Source organism: Sebastes fasciatus, chromosome 4 (genome assembly GCF_043250625.1).
Source record: "Sebastes fasciatus isolate fSebFas1 chromosome 4, fSebFas1.pri, whole genome shotgun sequence".
NCBI lineage: Eukaryota > Metazoa > Chordata > Actinopteri > Perciformes > Sebastidae > Sebastes > Sebastes fasciatus.
Genome location: NC_133798.1, coordinates 40520546 through 40544965, shown reverse-complemented (window position 1 = coordinate 40544965; position 24420 = coordinate 40520546). Strand labels below are relative to the sequence as shown.

At 40.9% G+C, this 24420-nt stretch overlaps 1 long non-coding RNA gene across 1 annotated transcript in view; it reads right to left on the bottom strand.

Annotated features, from left to right (window-relative positions):
- LOC141767128 (uncharacterized) overlaps window positions 1–23090 on the bottom strand; it is a 41156-nt gene extending 18066 nt beyond the window's left edge. The window contains exons 1-3 of the long non-coding RNA XR_012593785.1: window positions 22925–23090; window positions 22468–22574; window positions 17618–17711 (exon numbers count right to left, since the gene is read on the bottom strand). This is a non-coding gene — a long non-coding RNA (uncharacterized LOC141767128). The remainder of the gene's footprint in view (window positions 1–17617; window positions 17712–22467; window positions 22575–22924) is intronic.
- Window positions 23091–24420: the final 1330 nt, after the last annotated feature.

The following is a 24420-nucleotide window of genomic DNA, read 5'->3' as shown; positions in this document are numbered from 1 at the left end:
ACGTTGTACTTTGTTCCCAACACATTCTCATCCCAACTTGTCACATACTGACGCTTTGTCAGGAGCTCTTGGTGTCTAGGGTGACCAGGTGTCCCATGGACTGCACAGCATTTTTATCCCTTATTGTCCCACGTCCAACATATTGAGACGATGTCCCACATTTTTATTGACTCTAGTTTTCAAAAGTCAAACCGCTGCAGGACAGACGTTTCTCTAAAATCTGGCTTTTATCCAATGGCTGTGTAGAAAGCAGGAAGGCTGGCATCACGGCGCTGTGTTCGCTGTCAAACTGAGAACACGTGGGTCAAGTTCAGGTTCACATTTCACCGTCTTCGCTTCACTACGCCCAACGGAGAAAACTGTGAGTCACCTCAAAGTCACAAGCTCTGCAGATTTAGGAGGAATATGATGTAAACTAGCACAAAGGAAAAGAAGAGCAGCTACAACAAAGACTGTGGAACTACTTAGAAGTATTTATAAGAAGGTGGACGGAGATTCTCAGAGTGTTTAGTGAGTTATTGTTATATTTGACACTGAGGGGGAATACGACATGAAGAGACTCAGTTCATATGAGTCTCACAAGACTCAAAAAGAGATGTGCCGATCTTTGGAGGCATTCTGGCATTAAAGCATAGAGATGTTACAAGATAAGGGGCAGAATAGAAATGTTTATTATTTAAGTTAAATAGACATTAGATCAATATTGTAGACTACCTCTCAGCCTTGGTAACATGACCCATATTGTCCCACACAAACATACTCTTTGCCCCACGTTTGGTTGGTTTGTCGGGATCTGGTCACCCCGTTGATGTCACTTTCCAAGGCACTGGGTAACCAAGTGCATAAAATGATGCTTTAGGCAACAAAACCAATAGGTTTAGGAAAAAACACCATGGTTTGGCTTAAAATAACTACGTTTGTAAAGTGAAAATGAAAGTTAACGTTGAGAACACACAGACAAACAACACATTATTGGTTTCACACGGGACACAAACAGCGGTCTCCTGGTTGAAAGCCCTGTGTTTGGATGATTCATGCTCTGTCACAGATAGACACATTAACCAGTTAGCTCCCTATACCGTCTCGCTTTCCCTCTCACACTCATTCCTGACTTCTCCACATCGGTTTATTTTCTGTGTAGTTTTGGTTGTGTCTCCACTGTCCTTTCCACTGCAGCTGTCCCTCAGACCTGCAGGCCACCAGCTTCATCACAGTCCTCTCTTTCCTCCACCTGCTGTTAGTTGTTTGGACGTCGTGAATCGGGACTAACTCAACAAAATGTTGCTGTCCTTACCTGCAGTTTAACAACACTGCCACATCTATTTAGAACTACAAACTAACACCTGCATCATATGGTCCACATCTTCTAGCCAATGTAAGTCTAAGAATGTAAAATGTACCACGTTATTGCACAGTTTATATCATTAACACACTTGAATCAGACAGCTGTGTTGAAAGACATTGTAGGCTACCTTGTCCACCTGTGCAGACTGTGCATGTGTGGTTTGGGGCTGTAATGTTTCCCAGCAGCTCGGTGGTTCAATCGCTGAGTGAGTGTGTGCGAGTGTCACAGCAGAGGGATTCCAATCCAACATTTATGAGGCCGGTGTGTCTGTGTGTAAGTCTCTGGCCTCTTGTAGTCCTGAAGCACAAGTTATAACACACACGGCTGTTCGTACTCTTGACAGCACATTACAACACTCACACAAGCAAACCAATAGAAACAGACAAGGACAGTGAGCTGAGCTCTAATGAACTAAGAAAGTTAGGTCTCTCGGTCTGTTTGTATGTAAAGAAGGAGAAATACATGGGTGGGATGGACAGTTTTACAGTTTTAAAAAATAAAGCAGTGAGAGAGCATCAGGAGACAGAAAGATGGAGAGAAGGCAATGAATAAAAAGTGAGAGTAGCAGTGTATGTGAGGAGCAAAGTGAGGAGGAGCTGCAGAAGTTTGGTCTCTCCATCAGTAGCCCAGTCCCCGGTCCCTCGGTGCGCCTCGCTACCCCCCAGAGGGCCTGTTGTTTAGGGTTGCAGAGCCACATAGGCCTTGATGAATTTCTCCCCGTCAACAAATTAAGAAGTGCTATTGTTGCTGTGACAACAAGGCATCCCGGTCGCCGTGGGGAGCACCATGGAGACCAGTGACAGAACTCCAGAATTCTCCTAATCATCCCCAGCTGTCAGGAAGCACCTGGCCTGACACCTCTGCTTAAAACCTGTCTCCCAGGCATAAGATAATTACAAGTGCCAGCAGAGAAAGAGAGAGAAGGCAGGGAGAAGGAGAGCTAGTGAGAGAGAGGAGAGAAAGAGAGAATTCTTTCTTATAAGTGGCTGTGTGAGGAACCGAGTGCAGGAGCTTTTTTAGACAAGTTGCCATTGAAGTGGAGGAAGTGTTCAAAGGCAGAAGTGGAGTTGAGTGTGGGGAGGTGTCTGGGGTGTCTCCCTCTTCCCTAAAGAGAAGGCCTGGGAGGGGGTCCCTAGATAGCGCTGTGGGGGACAGGTGAAGGACGGAGCTGTCACTGGGCCCACATTCACACACATTTAGAAGACAGAGACTGTTTGACTGGTCCAGTACAAATGCTCCACGGATTGCACCACATTTTGGGGGTAACAGTTTGTGGAGTATCTTTTTTTTTTCATTATTATTTCAGAAAAGTTACACTAAAGTTGTGAAAGCTCTGGTCTGCCGTATGTACAGTTTCAGGGGTAAATAGAGTAATGGCTTAGAGAAAGTGTGTACAGAGCTTACAAAACAAAAAGCTCACTGCTGACATGCCCAAGTGCCTCTCTGTTTCTGACAAAAAGAAACACACACAGGGCTCATGTCACAGCAGCCCTCTCTATAACCAGCCTGATTGCTAAGTGAGAAAATACTTGCCAAATCAAATGTACTGAGCCGCCGAGGAAGAGCAACACACACACACACACACACACACACACACACACACACACACACACACACGCACACACACACACACACACAGAGACACACGCTTACGTTTCATTACATCCTCTGGTTTCTCTAGCAGCGGGGCCTTCCTTCAGAATAACACTCCTGTCATCCCAGCCACGGGGGGCTAAATTATTCAAATACTCTAATTCTTCCCTTCTTCCTCCCACCCGCCCTCTCTCACTTTCCAGCACTCTGCCACTCATAATTTGTCTTTTCATTGTTGCCAATTTAGAGGCAATCCCTCCCATTAATGATGCCAACTGTTCTAAATGGTGCGGCTGAGCGAACGGAGGAGGAGGAGGGGGAGATGTCAGCAAAAGGGAAGCGGTGCACGTGTGGCAAAGAGACAATGCTCCGGATTTTACAAGCTGCTGTGCAGATATAAATGGATGATATACTGACTTTCACCCATCTCCCTCTCCTGCCCTCCCACACGCTCTGATTGTTAAACAGGCTTTGTTTTATTAACTGTTTAAATGTACATATGTGGCTTTATTTGCCTGTCACTAGTAAGCATATTTTGGGAGATTAAGAAATACATCTACATCTGTTTCCTGTGCAGGCTCTACTCGGATGCATAAAACTCTGGAATATATTTTCACAACGAATCAATTAGATCATATACTTTTATGGTCGTGCCTTTGTATTGGCAAGTGGCGAGCCATCTAAAAACCACTTTCTTTCTGTATTGACTGAATGAAAAGTACAATAAAGCTGAATACATCAGCGAGGACTGTGATGATGCAGCAAAATGGCACTTAGAATATTGTTATTGTCCTTTTATGTGTTCTCCGGAGAGCAGCTGTACCTACAGGAATATAGAGAAAATCACATTTGAATCATGAATATTTGAAGTTGAGAACTAATTTATTCACATGCATCAATCTGTGTTATGAACAGGAGAAATAAAGTCAATATTTCTTCTCTGAGAAATGATGCAAAGCCACACGTTGTATTGAAGCTGAATCTGCATGTTTGTAATTCTGGATATTGTTCTTAAACTGATAAAAATAAAAAATAAGCTGTATTGTTTTATGATTTTGACTCATTTATCTTTGGAGGAGAAACACAGGACTGAGTTGCAATACTTGGATATCATTATTACCTCTTTTAAGCAGGTTTGATGTAAAACCCTCTGACCTTGTCTAAATAAATAAAACTAATATGAAATAAATAACTTGTTGGCTGAAGGATGCTGGATCAATGTCGGGGCCTCAGTAATGATTTTTTCCTTGACATACCTGTGTTCAAAATTAATCTGTAAAATATTTTCTTATGATGTTCTTTAGTGCAAACACCACATACTCATTTTCAGTTTGCACACATATAACAGATGCAAATGTGCGACTTTCATTTCCACGTTTTACATTGCGTTGAATAACTAAATAGAAGCATTTAAATAGCACCGTTAATTATTTTCAGACCTTATCAGAAGCGATCACAATCACAGGTAATTGGGGAGTGAAGATGTAGACACAGAGAGACACATGGGGATGGAGAGAGAGAGCAAAATAAATATTGATTGGTATGAGAAAGAGAGACAGAGAGAGTGTGAGAGAGAGAGAGGTTCGGTTAAGCTGTGTGATGGAACTGCACTGCTATCTTAAATGAGGAATCCCATATGAAGGTCTGGATTAACCAAATTTAATCCCTCATCAAACAGACAATAACAGTGCAGCCTAATCCCCCCCAATTCTCAGATTAGCAGCGCTCCTGCTCTCGTCTTGGCAGCGCAGTAGGGGCCGGTGCCGGCCCATTGAGCTCTCCTCCACAATGACCTCTGGATGAGAACGGGCTTACAAGCCGCAAGCCTGAGCTTCATCACAGCAGCTGCTAGTCAACAAAGTTTCACGGGATGAATAGTTATATTATATAGTTATATGAGACATTGGCAGGGCAAGGGTGGGTGGGAGAGAGGACATCTGGGAGTTCTGGCATGACCTGAAATGTTGTTCAAGTTAAAAACAAGTGTTCTTCAAGTGTCTCTGTCCAGTTATAGAAGTATAGTATATGATCAGCAGGGAATGAAATAAAGAAAGCTCAAAGAAAGGTGTTTCACTTGACTTTGAAGACCTCGATTGTACTACTAAACCTGTAATTAGAGGTTGAGATAGGGGGATGTAATTACCTCGAAGAGTGAGCACCCTGGAGTAAACAAATATGTTCATCAAGCAAATAAAGGATTAACGTGTATATGCTCACTTCACTCCTTAACCCGTCTGATTCATCTGGGAAATGCAAAGCACAACATAAGGCGAGAGGGAGAGAGAGACGGAGAGAAATAGAGAAAACAAGAACACGGGGAGAACGGGCCAAAACTGCTGACGGCCGCTCTTCTGAGCCGGCTGGATGAGTCGCTGCCTGAGATAAAACAGAAATAGGGAATGCTCATTGGGAATACGTGTTTAACTGAGAAACATTTATTCATGTTTTTCTTTACTTTTACTTTGAAATGTGTGAAATATCACTCGAGAACAATTTGATCCCAAACTCTTTCAGATATTTCATGCAGATTTCATTTCTGTGATAAACGTCGAGCACACGTGAAGCTTCATGAGGGAACGGACCCACGGAGGCAGAACTCACGTCAAGGTCAACTACTTTGTTTTTCATGATGGAGAAATGCACCACACGTTTGGGCATATAGCTGAAATGTTGATTTAAACCTCTGTTGACTATCTCCTGCACTGTGCGAGTGCTGAGCTTTAGTTTCTCTCTTAATTAAGGTAATTGTGATTGAAGTGTGGCCTGTTTCAGTGCAGCCTCGAGGCAGAAAAAGGTTGTGTTTTTGCAGAGCTAGTTGGGCTGTACTCGAACCTGGGACCCTGCAGGCACCAGGAGACAGCGTATGTGATGTTTGCTGACCTGTGGAGACCCTGCATGTTTAGGTAAAGATGTACAGAGACACACTGAGACATCTGTGTTGACAAACCAGTGCACCTGAATGTTAGAGGTGAAGATGGGACATGACAGAGCGCCTGAAAGCTTTTTTAGATGTAAAAACACAGACATAAAGCACCAAACATTATCAACCTGAAGCAAGTATTCTGCAGATGTTGTCCTATATTCAATTGACAGTTTAGAAATGTAATCTATATTACCACGTTGTCAATCACATTATGGTCTTATATTCTGACTAAGATGCTCCCTTGTTTGTGTTACATTGGCAGAAACAGGAATCCGCCTCCAGAACAAAACGATTGTTATTTTATTATTGCTATTTATATTTTATTTCAGGCTCATTGCAGAATCATGAACCTCCCTCTAATGTAAAGTGTACTGCAGTGTGTGCATGTCTATACTGGCTGCCCTAGTTTTCATTATCCCAGCTAGTTTTATTTATATTATATTATATATATTTGATTTATATTTCTGTGTGGTTTTAGCATTTTCTGCCATTTTATTATTAGAAGCAGTATTAGTGCTATTAGCAGTAATAACTGTAGTAATACTATGCTTCCATAAATTATCTGTTTGTGTGTGCATGTGTGCCTATGGTGTGTTGGTGTGTGTGCATGTGTGCCTATAGTGTGTTGGTGTGTGTGCATGTGTGCCTATAGTGTGTTGGTGTGTGTGCATGTGTGCCTATGGTGTGTTGGTGTGTGTGCATGTGTGCCTATAGTGTGTTGGTGTGTGTGCATGTGTGCCTATAGTGTGTTGGTGTGTGTGCATGTGTGCCTATGGTGTGTTGGTGTGTGTGCATGTGTGCCTATAGTGTGTTGGTGTGTGTGCATGTGTGCCTATAGTGTGTTGGTGTGTGTGCGTTCTTTGGAGCAGGACCAGCGCAGCAGTTATGGAGCTCGGGCGGTCTAACGTTGTACTGCTGCCAAAACAGTAAAGTAGCCCCCACTGATATCAGTTATTAATATTTAACTGTCCACTATTAAAGTTTAAGGCGGTTGAGATGGAGCTGGGGGGAAAAGAGGCTACTTCATGATCACTGGCCGTACAGCGCTGTAAACACGTTCACTAAAGCCCCTGACAGGGTTACAGTGTGGATTTAGGGAGCAGGAGGCTGCAGTTGTTCTGTGTGTGGACATACAAGACACTGGATCTGAGACATTCACTTCTGCATGAATATGATTCTCTTATAGTCTTAACATGAAAACTAAATGAATTTAAGCATGCACATGAACAATATGTCTTATAATACAGATGAATAGATGTGGGGTGCAGAGGCCACGCTGTGAGGCTGCATCTCTCTGCTGCTGATTGTCACATTTATGCCCTCAGTCATCAGGGTGCAGTGAAAAGTCTTGTGTAATTTCCTTTGTCATAAAACTCCTATACATTTGCTTTTATTTGTTGCTGTAAACCTGCACTAGAAAACAAATAAAAACGCCATATGGTTTATTGAGTTTTACATTCAATATGCCGTTATAAATGCATGGCTTAATATGGAAACATACATGAACACGTAACAAGCCCCCCCCCCCCATATTCTTAATCAGCAGAAATGTGTCTTTTAAAAATGAATGTCTTTTGTTTTGAGTACTTTAAAAAGCATTTCTGTGTTTGTGTGTAAGCATGAGTGTGTGTATTATTATTATTAGGGCTTTCAATCGATTACAATATTTAATCATGATTAATCACAAATTAATCACACATTTTTTATCTGTTCTAAATGAACCTTAAAGGGAGATTTAATTGATTTATTTAAGTATTTAATCCTCTCATCAACATGGGAGTGGACATATCTGCTGCTTTATGCAAATGTATGTATATATTTATTATATTAAATCAATGAACAACACAGATCAATAACAGATATTGATCCAGAAACCCTCACAGGTACTGCATTTAGCATAAAACAATATGCTCAGATCATAACATGGCAAACTGCAGCCCAACAGGCAACAACAGCTGTCAGTGTGTCAGTGTGCTGACTTGACTATGACTTGCCCCAAACTGCATGTGATGATCATAAAGTGGGCATGTCTGTAAAGGGGAGACTCGTGGGTACCCATAGAACCCATTTACATTCACTGATCTGGAGGTCAGAGGTCAAGGGACCCCTTTGGACATGGACATGACAGTTTTAGGTGTGGAGTGTGATTTAGCCTCCTTAGTGTGACATGTTGGTACCGATGGATTCATCAGCGTCTCTAGTTTCATATGAAACCACAATCTTCACTCTAGCTTTAAAACTGAGCCGCTACAACCTCTGAAAGATCGATTGCATTAATTTGTTAAAGAAATGAGTGGTGTTAACGTGTTATTGTCACGTTAACGTGTTATTGTCACGTTAACGTGTTATTGTCACGTTAACGTGTTATTATCAGGTTAACTTGTTATTATCAGGTTAACGTGTTATTATCACGTTAACGTGTTATTATCAGGTTAACGTGTTATTATCAGGTTAACTTGTTATTATCAGGTTAACTTGTTATTATCAGGTTAACTTGTTGTTATCAGGTTAACGTGTTATTATCAGGTTAACTTGTTATTATCACGTTAACGTGTTATTATCAGGTTAACGTGTTATTATCAGGTTAACTTGTTATTATCAGGTTAACTTGTTATTATCAGGTTAACGTGTTATTATCACGTTAACGTGTTATTATCAGGTTAACTTGTTATTATCACGTTAACGTGTTATTATCAGGTTAACGTGTTATTATCAGGTTAACTTGTTATTATCAGGTTAACTTGTTATTATCAGGTTAACTTGTTGTTATCAGGTTAACGTGTTATTATCAGGTTAACTTGTTATTATCACGTTAACGTGTTATTATCAGGTTAACGTGTTATTATCAGGTTAACTTGTTATTATCACGTTAACGTGTTATTATCACGTTAACGTGTTATTGTCACATTAACGTGTTATTATCAGGTTAACTTGTTATTATCAGGTTAACTTGTTATTATCAGGTTAACTTGTTATTATCAGGTTAACGTGTTATTATCACGTTAACGTGTTATTATCAGGTTAACTTGTTATTATCACGTTAACGTGTTATTATCAGGTTAACGTGTTATTATCAGGTTAACTTGTTATTATCAGGTTAACTTGTTATTATCAGGTTAACTTGTTGTTATCAGGTTAACGTGTTATTATCAGGTTAACTTGTTATTATCACGTTAACGTGTTATTATCAGGTTAACGTGTTATTATCAGGTTAACTTGTTATTATCACGTTAACGTGTTATTATCACGTTAACGTGTTATTGTCACATTAACGTGTTATTATCAGGTTAACTTGTTATTATCAGGTTAACTTGTTATTATCAGGTTAACTTGTTATTATCACGTTAACGTGTTATTATCACGTTAACGTGTTATTATCACGTTAACGTGTTATTATCAGGTTAACTTGTTATTATCAGGTTAACTTGTTATTATCACGTTAACGTGTTATTGTCACGTTAACGTGTTATTATCACGTTAACGTGTTATTATCAGGTTAACTTGTTATTATCAGGTTAACTTGTTATTATCACTTTAACGTGTTATTATCAGGTTAACGTGTTATTATCAGGTTAACTTGTTATTATCACGTTAACGTGTTATTATCACGTTAACTTGTTATTATCACGTTAACTTGTTATTATCAGGTTAACTTGTTATTATCACGTTAACGTGTTATTATCATGTTAACTTGTTATTATCAGGTTAACTTGTTATTATCAGGTTAACTTGTTATTATCACGTTAACGTGTTATTATCAGGTTAACTTGTTATTATCAGGTTAACGTGTTATTATCACGTTAACGTGTTATTATCAGGTTAACGTGTTATTATCAGGTTAACTTGTTATTATCACGTTAACGTGTTATTATCACGTTAACTTGTTATTATCACGTTAACGTGTTATTATCAGGTTAACTTGTTATTATCACGTTAACGTGTTATTATCAGGTTAACTTGTTATTATCACGTTAACGTGTTATTATCACGTTAACGTGTTATTATCAGGTTAACTTGTTATTATCAGGTTAACTTGTTATTATCACTTTAACGTGTTATTATCAGGTTAACGTGTTATTATCAGGTTAACTTGTTATTATCACGTTAACGTGTTATTATCACGTTAACGTGTTATTATCATGTTAACTTGTTATTATCAGGTTAACTTGTTATTATCAGGTTAACTTGTTATTATCACGTTAACGTGTTATTATCAGGTTAACTTGTTATTATCAGGTTAACGTGTTATTATCACGTTAACGTGTTATTATCAGGTTAACGTGTTATTATCACGTTAACGTGTTATTATCACGTTAACGTGTTATTATCAGGTTAACTTGTTATTATCAGGTTAACTTGTTATTATCACGTTAACGTGTTATTATCAGGTTAACTTGTTATTATCACTTTAACGTGTTATTATCACGTTAACGTGTTATTATCAGGTTAACGTGTTATTATCAGGTTAACTTGTTATTATCACGTTAACGTGTTATTATCACGTTAACTTGTTATTATCACGTTAACGTGTTATTATCAGGTTAACTTGTTATTATCACGTTAACGTGTTATTATCAGGTTAACGTGTTATTATCAGGTTAACTTGTTATTATCACGTTAACGTGTTATTATCACGTTAACTTGTTATTATCACGTTAACGTGTTATTATCAGGTTAACTTGTTATTATCACGTTAACGTGTTATTATCACGTTAACTTGTTATTATCACGTTAACGTGTTATTATCAGGTTAACGTGTTATTATCACGTTAACGTGTTATTATCAGGTTAACGTGTTATTATCAGGTTAACTTGTTATTATCACGTTAACGTGTTATTATCACGTTAACTTGTTATTATCACGTTAACGTGTTATTATCAGGTTAACTTGTTATTATCACGTTAACGTGTTATTATCAGGTTAACGTGTTATTATCACGTTAACTTGTTATTATCACGTTAACGTGTTATTATCAGGTTAACTTGTTATTATCACGTTAACGTGTTATTATCACGTTAACGTGTTATTATCACGTTAACGTGTTATTGTCACATTAACTTGTTATTATCAGGTTAACTCGTTATTATCAGGTTAACTTGTTATCAGGTTAACGTGTTATTATCAGGTTAACTTGTTATCAGGTTAACGTGTTATTATCAGGTTAACTTGTTATTATCACGTTAACGTGTTATTATCACGTTAACGTGTTATTATCAGGTTAACTTGTTATTATTAGGTTAACTTGTTATTATCACGTTAACGTGTTATTATCAGGTTAACGTGTTATTATCAGGTTAACTTGTTATTATCACGTTAACGTGTTATTATCACGTTAACTTGTTATTATCACGTTAACGTGTTATTATCAGGTTAACTTGTTATTATCAGGTTAACTTGTTATTATCACGTTAACGTGTTATTATCACGTTAACGTGTTATTATCAGGTTAACGTGTTATTATCAGGTTAACTTTGACAGCCCTAATCATTATGTAATACATTATCTGTGTGTATGTATGTGTAGGTATTGTTTGGTATTGTATTTGTTCTGGGGAGACATGCCCGTCTCATGGTGTACACGTATCTAGATTGGTGGCCAGGGGGAGCTTGGTTTATATTAATTATGTATGTGCTGTATATGTTATATGTTGTCTCACTGTATGTTGGATAAATTATATTATTCGTCTCAATAAAAAAAGAAAAACATTTCTCTTATTCCTCCTTTAAATTCAATTAGGAGAATGACTTTAGAGCACTGTGCTGTAGTCTTGTAAAACTTGTTACCGCTGTTGTTTCCTGGAGCGTGACCTCCCCCCCCCACCCCCGACGTTTTCAGGTAAACAAGTCAAACCAAGGGTAAAACAGGAAGATGTGCAGTGTGAGATTCAGCGATGTTCCAACTCGCTCATGAAGAGGTTCTATAAAAGAATAGGCTGGCTGGCTAAAAGTGAGCATGAAAAATACCCCACCTCCACGTTGACCCATATCATCCATTATGTGTGGTGATTATGAGAATAGAACTGCCTTATGGGTAGCCACAGTTCCAGGAAACAATAGCTCACTGTCAGGCTGCGTTTTAACCGGAGGATGACCAGCTTTATTACGCTCTGATCAGTCTCACAGGCCGGCGTTCCTCCGTCAATGACCTGCTTCAATTTATATTCAGATAAATGAACCAACAGTTGTACCACACACGGGCGTTTTCAAAGAGGTCACGACCACAAAGAGAGCCCAGCTGACAAGGTGTGTAATAGATGTGGCCTGCTCATGATACTGGATCATACTCCCGCTCCTTCCTCTCATGTAAATAAAACGGGGCTTGAAATAAAAAGGTGTGTCTTGATGTCACACTGCTTCTCATACATAATGCATTCATGCAAATGACAATGCCCTGCCTTCAGAAATAACAAGAGAACCCAAATCTTTGCCAAAATTAGTCTTTTAATGAAATTTCCATGAATGCAAATGCAGGCCAGGTCTGAGCGTAATTCTGCCCAGGAATTAAACTAAGTTTAGGTTTATCTTAATAGCTGATCTCAGCCCAGCGGGGCCGCTATTAAGTCTGTCGGTCGCAGCACAGCGCTCAACGCAATCACAGCTTTGCCTTCTCTAGCGTGGCTTACTCCAGTGACCAGCACAGAATTAACACGTGCATGGACGTGCACGCACACACACACACACACACCTGCACAAACACAATCCCACACACACGCCTCAGTGCATTCCAATATGATTTTTCTCCATTGATATTATGGATGTAATTATACCGGGTTGATTATGAAGGCCGATTTGTCTGGAATCCCTTCTAAATGTCTAAATATACAATATTGTTTAGCATGTGACATTCAAGGTTAGCCACATTTCATACCAGTATGTATTATAGAATAAGTTGCAAATGTGTTTTTAGAGTGGTTAAATCTGGCAAATGATTTAGTGTATTTTATGTAGGGATGCCCCGATACCGATACCGAACGGGATATCGGGCCGATACGGACTCAAATATTCAATCTATTCAATTTAATTCTAGGTTTATATACTCTATACATTAGACTGGAATTTTAATTCCCGTTTAACTTTTGACTAATTTGTTGCTACATTAAAAAGGTTCACACTTGAACGGTGATTCCTGTTTCTGCTGTACGATTTATTATTTTAAAAATAAAGAACAATTAAATCAGTTTATATCAGTGTGTTTCTTACATTTTGTTTTACAAAGTTAGAAAAGCAATATTTTAGTCAACCTGATATTGCTCCACTCTAACCCAGTCACTTCCACACAGTGAGGCATACAGCTGATCGGCCGATACCCGACGCCCAGGTATCGCTATCGGGACTGAAAAAGTCAGATCAGTGCATCCCTAATTTTATGTCTTTATTTTATATTGTAAAAATCAGAATGAAGAATTACCAGACAATTAGGTTATACATTTCCTATTGAATGTAGTGTATTTATACTGTATAGTATTGCTGTAATAATGAGGTGTGTGTGTCTCCATTACCTGCATATCACCTGACAGAAGTGGGGTCTTTGTACGCACTTCATTATGAAGCCATTTGGATTAGAACAGATTAGGACATTATATAGATATGTAGAAGAGACTAATGCTTCACTAATTAACACTTCATTATGTCGAGATCACGGCTCGCGGTCTACGATGGGGCACGTGCGTTTTGTATGTTCACATGTGTCTCGTGTGTAAAGTCCAGCATCTTAACAGTCTTTCTGTCCCTGTCTTCACCGTGTCTCTCCTCCGGTCAAACGGAGAGGATCTGTGTGCTGAACGGAGGTCACATTGTTCCCCTCACAGGACCATTGTGTGTTTGGTATATAGCTTCCAGTGTTGAAGAGAAATCACTGGTCCCTTCACTCGATCCCAGCACAAAGTGACTTGGAGTAACTGCCAGTGATAACTAGTAATTACATCCATTTAAAATGTGCATTATTTTACCCCTGCATTGAATAAACTAGTGAGGCAGAAAATTGTCCAGTTTTATCCTCTCTCTTATAAACACACATTTTCCAAAGGAAGCACTTATTTTTTCACCGGTTTTATCCTCGAGTGAGGCTAAACATTCTCGAGGAGTTTCCGTGTTAATTGTCACAGTGACAGACGGACGGACAACGGGACAGACGCATACTTACTCCAAGTGAATTAACCCAGCCCAAAATGAATCTCTCCAGTTCACTGCAGTGACTCTTACCCCGAGCCATTGAACTCTGATAGAGGATTCATCTTTTGAAACGAGACTATAAAATATTATTTTCACTATTCCACAAAGAGGACATGATTTCCTGGGTGGAAATACATTTGAATGGACATGTGCTGTCTATTCACTGAGGGAACTTTCTCTTAATACCAGTCTGGCTCTGTCCCTGTATGTGTGGACTCATTGTATGCATGTGGCACAAAGAGTGATAGGAGTCTTTAGAAAAGAGCGAAGCTCTCCACAGATTAGACTCCATTAGCATTTAAGGTACTGTCATAAATTCCTCCGAAAGTGGAGGGAAGAGGCAGGACAAATGAAGTAGGATTAATAGGGGCCCGAGCCTGACCGATAGTGGGGATTGGGAGGCAGGGTCACCTTGGGATAGAGGGGCAGGGTGGCAAATGTGAAGACTAGTAGACGTAACGGTGAGATGGACTTAGACATACAAGACAGACATATGAAATACAGGATTGTAGAGTTGAATGTTGATAAAAGAAGAATGAGCATGAAAGGTAAAAGGTGAGAGAAGAAGATACGAGCTTAGAGTCGGTTAGGTCTGTGACCTTCCCGGCAGCTGACCTCCAGACAGGTAATGAGGTCAACGTACGGAGACAGATAGCTACTACTGTGTGTGTGTGGAGGTTCCTGGTCCACACCTTCTTATTTAACACATCGGGAACTTATGTGTTCTCAAGCACCGACAACTAATTTAACTTCAAAATGTAGTTCATCTGTATAAAAATACAACCTGCAATATTCTTTTCTTTTCTTTATATGAGAGGAGAATGATAAAAACCACATGCTTCTCCTGTTATCTTCTGCCAGCATACTAGATGTAGGTTAGAGAAAGAAACCTTACTTATATTGACACCTGTTGTCTTTACAGACACATATGATATGGACTTTGATAGTGTGGACGGTCTCTGACGCTGCGCTCCCTCGCCAGTCAGTATCTCTGCGAATAAGACTGTGAATACTATATATATATAGATCTATATATATAGAGAGAGAGAGACTGCAGTAAGGATGTACGGGGAAGAAGAGTGTAACCGAGTGGATCCAGTACGCTAAGCCATGTTTGCTCGTCTCCTGTGCTTCACTCACTGACTCTTTTGATCCATTGTTCATATAAACATTTGGATTATAGTTGCTTTAAAGCAAAGACAACTTTTGTTTTTTTTTAAGTTTATAATTCTACCTAACAACAAATGAAATGTATTTAAATGCATATACATTCTGCACTTCTCTATTTCCTTCAGTTTGTTTGTTAAACAAATCTTTCCTGGCTGTCTGAAAAGCTGAAGTGAAAAGCAAAAAGCACCCTGCAACACATGTTGTGCTGTATAGTATTGATTTGACAAGCTATGGTTAAACTCTATTATTGTGTGCCAATATATTTGAAGACAAACGGAGGGGAAGCAGAGGGAAAGGATGTTTGAGAGGCTGCACCTGAAACCACAGTTTGACTGGATGCTGAATCACTGACTTGCAGCAGACTTGTAGTAAAGTTTCTCCTCCTCTGATCTGCAGTTTGAATTGACTTTCAGCCAGCCAAGGAGGTGAGGGTGAATGTCTGCCTTTATGCAGCTTAACTCCCAACCCTTACAGTAGCAGGGACAAGGTGACTTACAGGTAATCTATAAGAATAAGGAGCCAGGCAGGCGCCCTGGGCTTTTATTAGATCTCCGATACTCCCCGGCCCCAACCCCAGTCCCAGCCTCGGCCCCAGATTGGCACTCGCTGGCTCCACCTAGAGAAGGGCTACGTCGCAAATTACTCCAGACAGCCACTATGACATCCACCTAAAAAGCACCTTTCCTTTAACAGGGGGGCCGGGGTGCTGGAGGATGGAAGATGTCAGTGTCTCCTCGCATTCACCCGTGGAAAAAGTGAGAGAGAGCGAAAGAGGCAGAGAAAGAGTGGAAGGATCTATCCGTCAGAGCTTAAGGAGTTTTCTAACAGTACATTGACCTTGAGTGCTTGCCATTGATTTCCAGTAACGCCTCCCAAACAGCGTTGCGAACCCCACCGAGCACTGCGGGACCCTGATTGGGAACAGATTTCCAAAATTCCGATAGCGTGCCACCTGCCCAGGATGATGGATAGTCCTCCTGTATCCCATCAATCCTCACCTGCTGCCGAGGAGGTGACACCTGGGCCAGATTTATCATCATATACGACAACAAGCCAGGCAGCCAATCAGAGAGTGGCGTACTAAACTGAGGCCCCTCCCCCCTGGAGGGCTCCATTATGTTTGGAAACAGATTTATTCCTGCGATGTGACAAGAGGAGGGGAGGAAGGAGATAGAAGGAAAGGGCAGAGAGAGATGACTCCCTGCGATAAACAGAGGGTTAAACTGAATGATGCTTTAAAGGGGCGCCACAGCGATTAAGAATTGTACTTCTATAAAGTTCAAAGTTCACATGTGAATGTGAGCGTGAATGGTTGTCTGTCTCTATGTGTCAGCCCTGCGATGGACTGGCGACCTGTCCAGGGTGTACCCTGCCTTCGCCCAATGTCGGCTGGGATCGGCTCCAGCCCCCCCGCGACCCCTAACGGGATAAGCGGTTGCAGATGGATGGATGGACTTCTATAAAGTTGGGCGATTCACAAGAGACATATTAATTATGGTCAGAGCGACGCAGCAAAGGCCAAGATATCCTGACTTTTAGGCTGCATCAGGAGTGGCGACGATAGAACACAGGGTTGTGCGGCGGTGCGGGTTCGTCACGTAATGGCCAATTAACACCAAGCGACGATTAACGTCCCGTTCCCTCATGGCAGGGTTGTACTGCTCTGGATTGCCAGTTACGTTATTGGCCGCCGCAGCGCAACGTCTGGTTGCGTTTCTCCAAAAGTTGATTCCGTTTCAACTTTTCAACTTTTCAACATTCAAATGAACGACTGGCATTTTATTTGGTGATTGCAGCCTCAGGCAAAGATTTGCAAGTAGGTTCAGTGCAACATTTTGTGACTTACCAGATACGTTAATTAGCATTTCCCAATTATGTTGATGATAAATGTAATTTATAAAATACAGAATTTTAACTTTTTATATTTTTTTACAAATAGGCCAACTATTGAGCCCGACGGACCCGGTACCGGTTTCACCCCTGTAGCGTAGTTCAAATAAACTCTATTTATAGAGGATATGCATGTCATGCTGTTGTGAAAACAGAAGGTCTACCGCCTTCAGACTCCGTAAACCAACTGTATGTTGTTCAAACTATGTCTTAGTCCAAATGATTTAAATAATAAAGTTATATAATTATATCCTTCGTAAATATAAGAGCAAGTTGTGTTCAAAAGCTCTGTGACAATTTTCTCGTCAGTCTACCATAACATGTTTGGTATCACTGGAAACTAGAAATTCTGAGTTTTCAGAAGCACCTAAATGCACCTGGACTCAAAGCAGCGCCCGCTATTAACGGAAAAAAGCAGTCAAGCTTCACATTTTCAGTCACACTAACATAAATCTATGTTCTTGCCTAAATATTTCACCAAGGCATGTTATTTTCATCAAAAACAGCAGACTTTAGTTACTTACGGTTCTGCAGTGAAGCCGGGTCGACGGGAAGTCGCAGCCTATTAAATAGGCCCTATCTTCTGGGTTGCCCGCAGCAGGACCCTGGTGCATCACCCTAATAGATGATAAATACATTTATTTCGGAAACGTTGGAAAGATGTTTGCAGAATAAACTACAACATAATTTTGAAAAATAGAGTTATTATTTTAAGTGTAATCTGCAGAGCTTAATCTCAAAGACATAAAGCTAAACAGTTTCTGTATGAATCAATGATTGGTGGTCCGGGCCGGCTCTGGCGCTCGCCATTAGTAAACTGACCTTCATGGGTAACATTGGTGGAATGCCCCTTTAAAGATGTTTATACCGGATTGTAAACTGTATTAGGACGTGTTTTTCCATTATTGGGGAATGGAAGCAAACGCTATAAAAATGATTTCAAACTTTTAGGAAGCTTCAATGACATATTTAAAACTAGCCTTTACATATATGTTTCTAATGTTTTTGTCAGTATGACTCAGTCAGGGTGTTCATATTATTCCCAATATACAGCCTATCACATGATGAATTGATCTAATTCCATCACTCACAAATGATCATGGAAGCAGAAGAGGTGATCACAGGACCATGAATGCGCTAATCTAATTAATATCCTCCTGTTCCTGCCACTGATTTTACGACTAGTTAAAAACCTTCTGCTGCTTTTATGGCTATTAGAAGCCAAGTGTGAGCTATCTTCTACTTCTCTCTATTTTCTCTCTCCACCAGCAGTTGGCCACCCGAAAAAAGGAAGCGCCTCTAGGGAGCGTAGGGTTCAACAGACTCAGGGGCCGAATAGCTCTGGATCAAACGTCTAAAAAACAATCCAGAATGACACCTGACAGTTGTGATAACGGTCTTGTATTGCTAGGTGTTTTCATTTTTACAATTAACCTACCATCTCCCTTCCCCCAAAAGCCTTCCCTTGCCCTCTTCCGCTCTACAAACCCCCTCCTCCTTTTCCTCCCTTTCACTTGGCGGAGCTACAGCGGTTTCTCCAAGGCTCACCAGGCACAGTGCTTTAGCCCTGTGTAATCCTGCCAACCCTATTTCATTAGCCACGCGGACTAAAGAGCTTAACGACACAGCCCCATCGCAGTAGAGGGAGAGAGGGAGAGAGAAAAAAAAGACACAACACAAATTCCTCAGAATACATGGCCACTCAGCCAGTATTTACGCTTTCTCCCTCTCTCTCCACGCGCCGTGCCATACCTCTCCCTCCGCCTCTCCATCTCCATCTTGCAAAGGAGCCCAGAATGGATTAGAGATGGCATCAATGGGATGAGACGTATTACCAATCGATTTGGAGGGAGCGTGGCATTGTTCTTCTGAGTGGAAAACTTTGGATCTGGCCAACGATGCCAAATGCAGCTGATTGTGAGATGAAGTTGAGCGGAGGAGAGACTCTCACTCTCTGTCTCTATTGCTCTCTCTTGTCTCATTTCATCCAAAACTACTGCTTGCGTTTAATCACTAAAGTCATTGAGGACTGTTTTGTGGTTCGTCTGCATTGTCTCGGAGAAACATGTCGGGTTTAAGAGGCTGTAAAGTAGCTTTGTACTGATCTCTGGAGAAAGGAGGATAAACAAGCAGATTGGGGAGAAACCTGATCAGTGTTAATGGTGATGGTTTAGGATTTCGTCTTTCACTGATGCCTTCTGCCTGACAGCCAAAAACACCATTCTACTGATTAGACAGCGCTACTGAAAAACAAGCTACAGACCAGCCATGCCCTTAATTTCCATTCCTCCTATAGCCTGATGAAAAAATCCCTATTTACTTCTGTGCTAAAAGATAATGCATGAACTTTTATAACACATCAACACTTGTATAATCAGGATTCTACCCCCCGCCGGAGGCTGATTGTGCTGAAATGGCAGAAACTGTTGATCATTTACTTGATATTATGGAAGAGCGGTGGGAGTGACAGGGGCCTTGGACGAGGAGCCCGAGGATGTAGGGGGCCTGACCGGGGTCTGGGCAGGTTGTCAGCTAAGGGCACAAGGTGTGGGGGACTGCTGCCATATTTCTTCATGAGGGCGACAGTGACAGAGGAGCGACAAAACGAATGGCCTGTCAAGATAAATGAGAACGAATAGTTCCTGTGTTCCACGGAAAGAGGACCCTTCAAGCATCAAGGGGCGGTTCGTTTGGAGGCAGATACCTGGACGGAGTCTGCAGCTAGCATGACTGCTAACTACTATGAATCCTGAACAGAAGATGTTGATGATCACCACTAATAAGGGAGGTAGAAAAGCATTAAAGGTTTACCATCATATAAAGTGTGCTGTAATGTAATTGTGACATCCTGCCGGTGATCATCAGTTTGACAGAGCTCAGTAATATGTCAAAGATACTAAAAGGCTCTACAGGTGTTTTCACCTAATTAGACTCTCGTGGCTCGTCAGACTGAAGTATCGCTTTCCTTCATTTACGTGGACCAAGGCGAGACACATGGGGCGTGTTTACCGCGTTCACCAGAAGAGTCCATATGAGCGCTCGCCCCTCGTCGTATTCACCACCTCGTGAGTGGAAAGGTTCTGAAAGCTCCGAGTTCACGAGTTGTGACGTGTTTGTTGGCGTCAGAAATGGCGGAGGCCATGGAAGTTCATGTTTTGGTACATAAGAATATATATTGTAATTTCAGTTGTATATTGTTTTTCTTTGTAATATTATATGTTGATATTGTCAGCGGCCTCATCTTTCTCCTCTGTCATTATGCCTTCACATTTCCTGCATTATATTACCAGCTTGCTAAATCGTAACGTTAATGTTGCCGTTGCTTAGCGGCGGTGTTTCCACGACTTAACCACTTGAACGCCAAACATATTGTGTTTCCCATGTTGTAAACACGAGCTCACGAGTTGCATTTGACCTGAGCAGAGATTTAATTCTCCAGTTCTCAGTGACTATTATAGTGACTCTTTCTACATAGTTCCACTGACCGAAGGTAAGGGGTAAGTTGCTGTTGTTTTGGTTGGTGGTGGTAGTTCAGGTGAACCAACCCTTTAAAGTACCTGCCTGTAAATGTAAAGGGATCTAGTTTGTGTTTCCTGCTGCTTAGTTCAACAAACTGCCCTTTCATATGGACTTTGTTTTTTCTCTCCGTCTCCATCTCTTTCTCTCTTCATGCTGCGTCTGTCTTCTCTTTAATTTCCCCCTCTTTCTGCCTCTCTCCACTTCTGTTTCTGTCTCATCATTAGTGGCTGTCCCATGTTGAGGGGAGAGTAATCTGAACTACGTGTCCCAGGGGCCCATTCCTTTACTTCCTGCTGTAGGAATAAGTGGCCTATTGATTAGTTATCAGGCCGTAATTGGGCTGCGATCTCCCTCGCCCTCAGATATCCCCCAGATATATGACACTCCTGACAGCCTGAGAGGCGGTGAGGAGGCGGGGGGGTTCCTCCTGCCTGCCAACACTTTACTCAACAAAATGTCTTCCTGACCACAACGATGCCAACTGCTGCCCACGTCTCTCTCTTCCTGCAAAGGGATTTTCAACATCATGCCAGGGAAACATTGTTCAATCTTTCAAATTAACCAGCCAGCGAGAGGTCCTGCAGGATTTGATGCTCCGTGTTAACTACCAGCACCCATTTCTGCCTTTTTCTCATAGCAATAAACTCTGAAATTGTAATCAGAGTTTTAAAATGAAAATGGTGCGGCTTACCGAGAAAGAAACTTATATAAGCTCAGAGTAAGTACACCATTCGCATATGGATAATTGCCTGTGAGGGATTTCAATACAAATTGAGGCTCAGGAAGCGGATAAGCAACAGGAAGGGTGTCTCTGCTCCTGTGTAAGCATCCAAATCTACTGTGAGTGCGCAAAGAACCATGACTAACTCTTACTAAGTCTGTTTGTGCGTTTTTAGGAAAAGCTTAAAGATACTTTCCTCTCTTCTTCATCTCACTCCCTCTTGCTGTCATAACCTCCTTTTCCCCCCAAAAATGGTGTCGTTCTCAGGACTCTTTCTTTTAGTTAGAATCATAAATATATATATATATATATATATATATATCAGTCTCCAAATGCACCAGCATTATCCACACATCACGAGGTGCTAATTGTGAGCTTGATCAAAGTGTGCAGAGAGGAGATGAAGAGGAGACGTGTCCCGCTGGGCTCTCCAGACAGACACAACATGTCAAACCCTCCATTTAGCAGCCAGATTAACGCTTATCCCAGCCCTCCCTCTGCTCCCTCGCTCCTCCCGTCTCTCCCTCAAAACCACATCTGATAAACATCTCATTTCCACACTCAATATTGCCATAATCAAAAGTCCACCCATTACATGAAGCCTGTTCATCATCCCGCTTCACTCATCCCTCGGGCCAGCAACGATCAACCTTCTCCTTCCGTTCTCCGCCCTCGCTCTCCCCCAGAGAAGTGACTGTCCCAGTGGAAGTGCATTTGTCTCCCGGCATTAATCTAGTGGAGATATAAAGGATTGTTGTATGAGGCCGTGGTGTCCTGTGGGCTGTATTGTCTCTGCATCTCCCTCTCTGACAGAGTGCAGAATAACGCAGAGAGATGGGACTTTAGTTTGCTTGCTCCCTCACACACTCCTCTGCTTACTAAGAGCTATAGGCAAATGATTCTTCCATTCCTGAAGAACAGATGAGGGGATTATCACAGGGAGGCTCAAATTAATATTCACATTCATCTGCAATAATCTTAAATCACACTGCATGCAGAGGTGTTTACATTCTCATCTTTCTTTTGACTGAATCTCTTAGTGTCTCCAAAGGGATGAAAGCATGTGTGGGAAGACTTCAGAGGAGGTCTGAGGAGGTCTGAGGAGGAGAAGCAGCGTGGGTCATGTGGACTCACTATTGTCTGGACTGATCTCACAGAGCCGGCGGCCTCTTCAGGACTCATCGTGTGTCCGTATGAGACTGAGTGACCGAGAGCAGCCTGTCGTCATCCTGTTTGTACTCCTAGTTACAAAGTACATGAACCATACAGTCATTGTTTACGATATTCTACAAATACTTTTTATTTATTCCTTTGTGAGTTACGTTTTTAACTATTTATTTCCTTTCTTTTTTCAGGCTATAGGCTACCTTAATATTCAATCTCATTCAAATGACCATTAACAGGTTGCCTTACTTACTCAATCTGACTTTAGCTCACAGGTAAGTGACCTATATTACACCGCTCCAAAACAGTACAAGGATCTATCAAGAATACACACATTCAATTAAGATAGAGAAGATGTTCAAATAACTCAAATTATAAACCAGATGTTGTCTAAAACAAATTACCAAAATCATTGTGGGCAACTTACTGGGTTGGAAGTATGGTCTCAAACAAACAGATATGTGCAAACAATGTGCTGATGTGGCAGCTTGGTCTCAGTGAAAAGGGATCTGAACAGAAGACACTGGGCCTTTAAAACGCCTCCCCTTCATTAAGGTGACTCTGCTCCCTCAACCTCGTCTCACAGGATTCACTGCAGGCTGGAGATTTTTAACAGAAACAAAGCAGTCAAACTTGATATTTAACAGTCACACTGACACAAATCTGTTCTTGACTAAATATTTCACCAATGCAGAAGTTCTTTTCAGCAGAAACATCAGATTTAGTGACTCACGTTCTGCAGAGAAGACTGGACTGATGTGAGTTTGCCTCAGGAAGCAGTCTGCAGCCTTCTTAGTCAAGTTTGAGTGACTTGCATTGTAGGAGCTCTGACTGTTCTTGACCTCCTGGTGGCTTCATCGAAGCACTGACACCAACAAGCCTTAAACCTTTGTTTTTGTGTGGTTGAGACAAATCTGTGCACATCTCATAAAGCACAAAGGGCCTCGCTCTCTCCGTTAATCTGCCTGCATGCAGGGAGCTCTTCAGCTCTTCAGTCATATAGAGATACTGATCATTATTCATTGGGTTTATTTCTATTTCAGTGTTTTTGGTAGGTTATTTGAAACATTGCTATATGGATATAAATCATATTTTGAAGTAAAACTCCTAGTAAACAGTTAACATGTAAACAGTATGGCCAAAACATGGAGGCCTTAGTATATCTTTATAAATTGTAAAATAAATGTATTTTGGTGTATTTTCATCACATGTACAGTCCCAGATGTGATAGAGTCTAAAAGACATTCAGTTGCATCATCATCTGTGGAATCTTTGTTTTGATATATGTATATATATATTACCTTTGAAATGTAGCTTAAATACTAGGCGAGGATACAAATCTGATTTTTTCCTTTATTGCATCTCCATTTATTATGGGTTGGTAATAGAAATAGGTTTAGTTAGAATAGATTCATATTATAGAGACTAGAATTATGCATTATGATTGAGGAGCTATTCCTGATTGGGTAGTTATTGTAGGTGTTGTGTCCTAGGGAGGACGGGCTTTAGGGCTTAAAAGGTTAACTGCTTCTGGCACTACTTACGTGGGCTAAATGTACCCCTACTCCAAACTAGTACTTGTTTCAGTTACATTCAAATCAGCTTTGTAAGATATCAGATCATTAAATGAATCAGAGAACTCCTGAGTCACAGGAGGGTTTTCTGCCGGCTGTATTTCTGTGCATGTGTGTACGTTTAGATGAGGGTGATGACGATGTGGAGGAGGTGAAGGAGGATGAAGAGGAAGAGGACTCCTTGCACCTCCTCTCTGTGTGATGGCCCAGTTGGCCTCTGACTAATGGGGAAACTCTTCATGTATATGAGTCACATTAATAACAGCACAGAGTGGACACTGTGGACATTAATAACAAAGAGCATATAGCACAGCGCATATACACACACATCAATAACAACTCATAACCT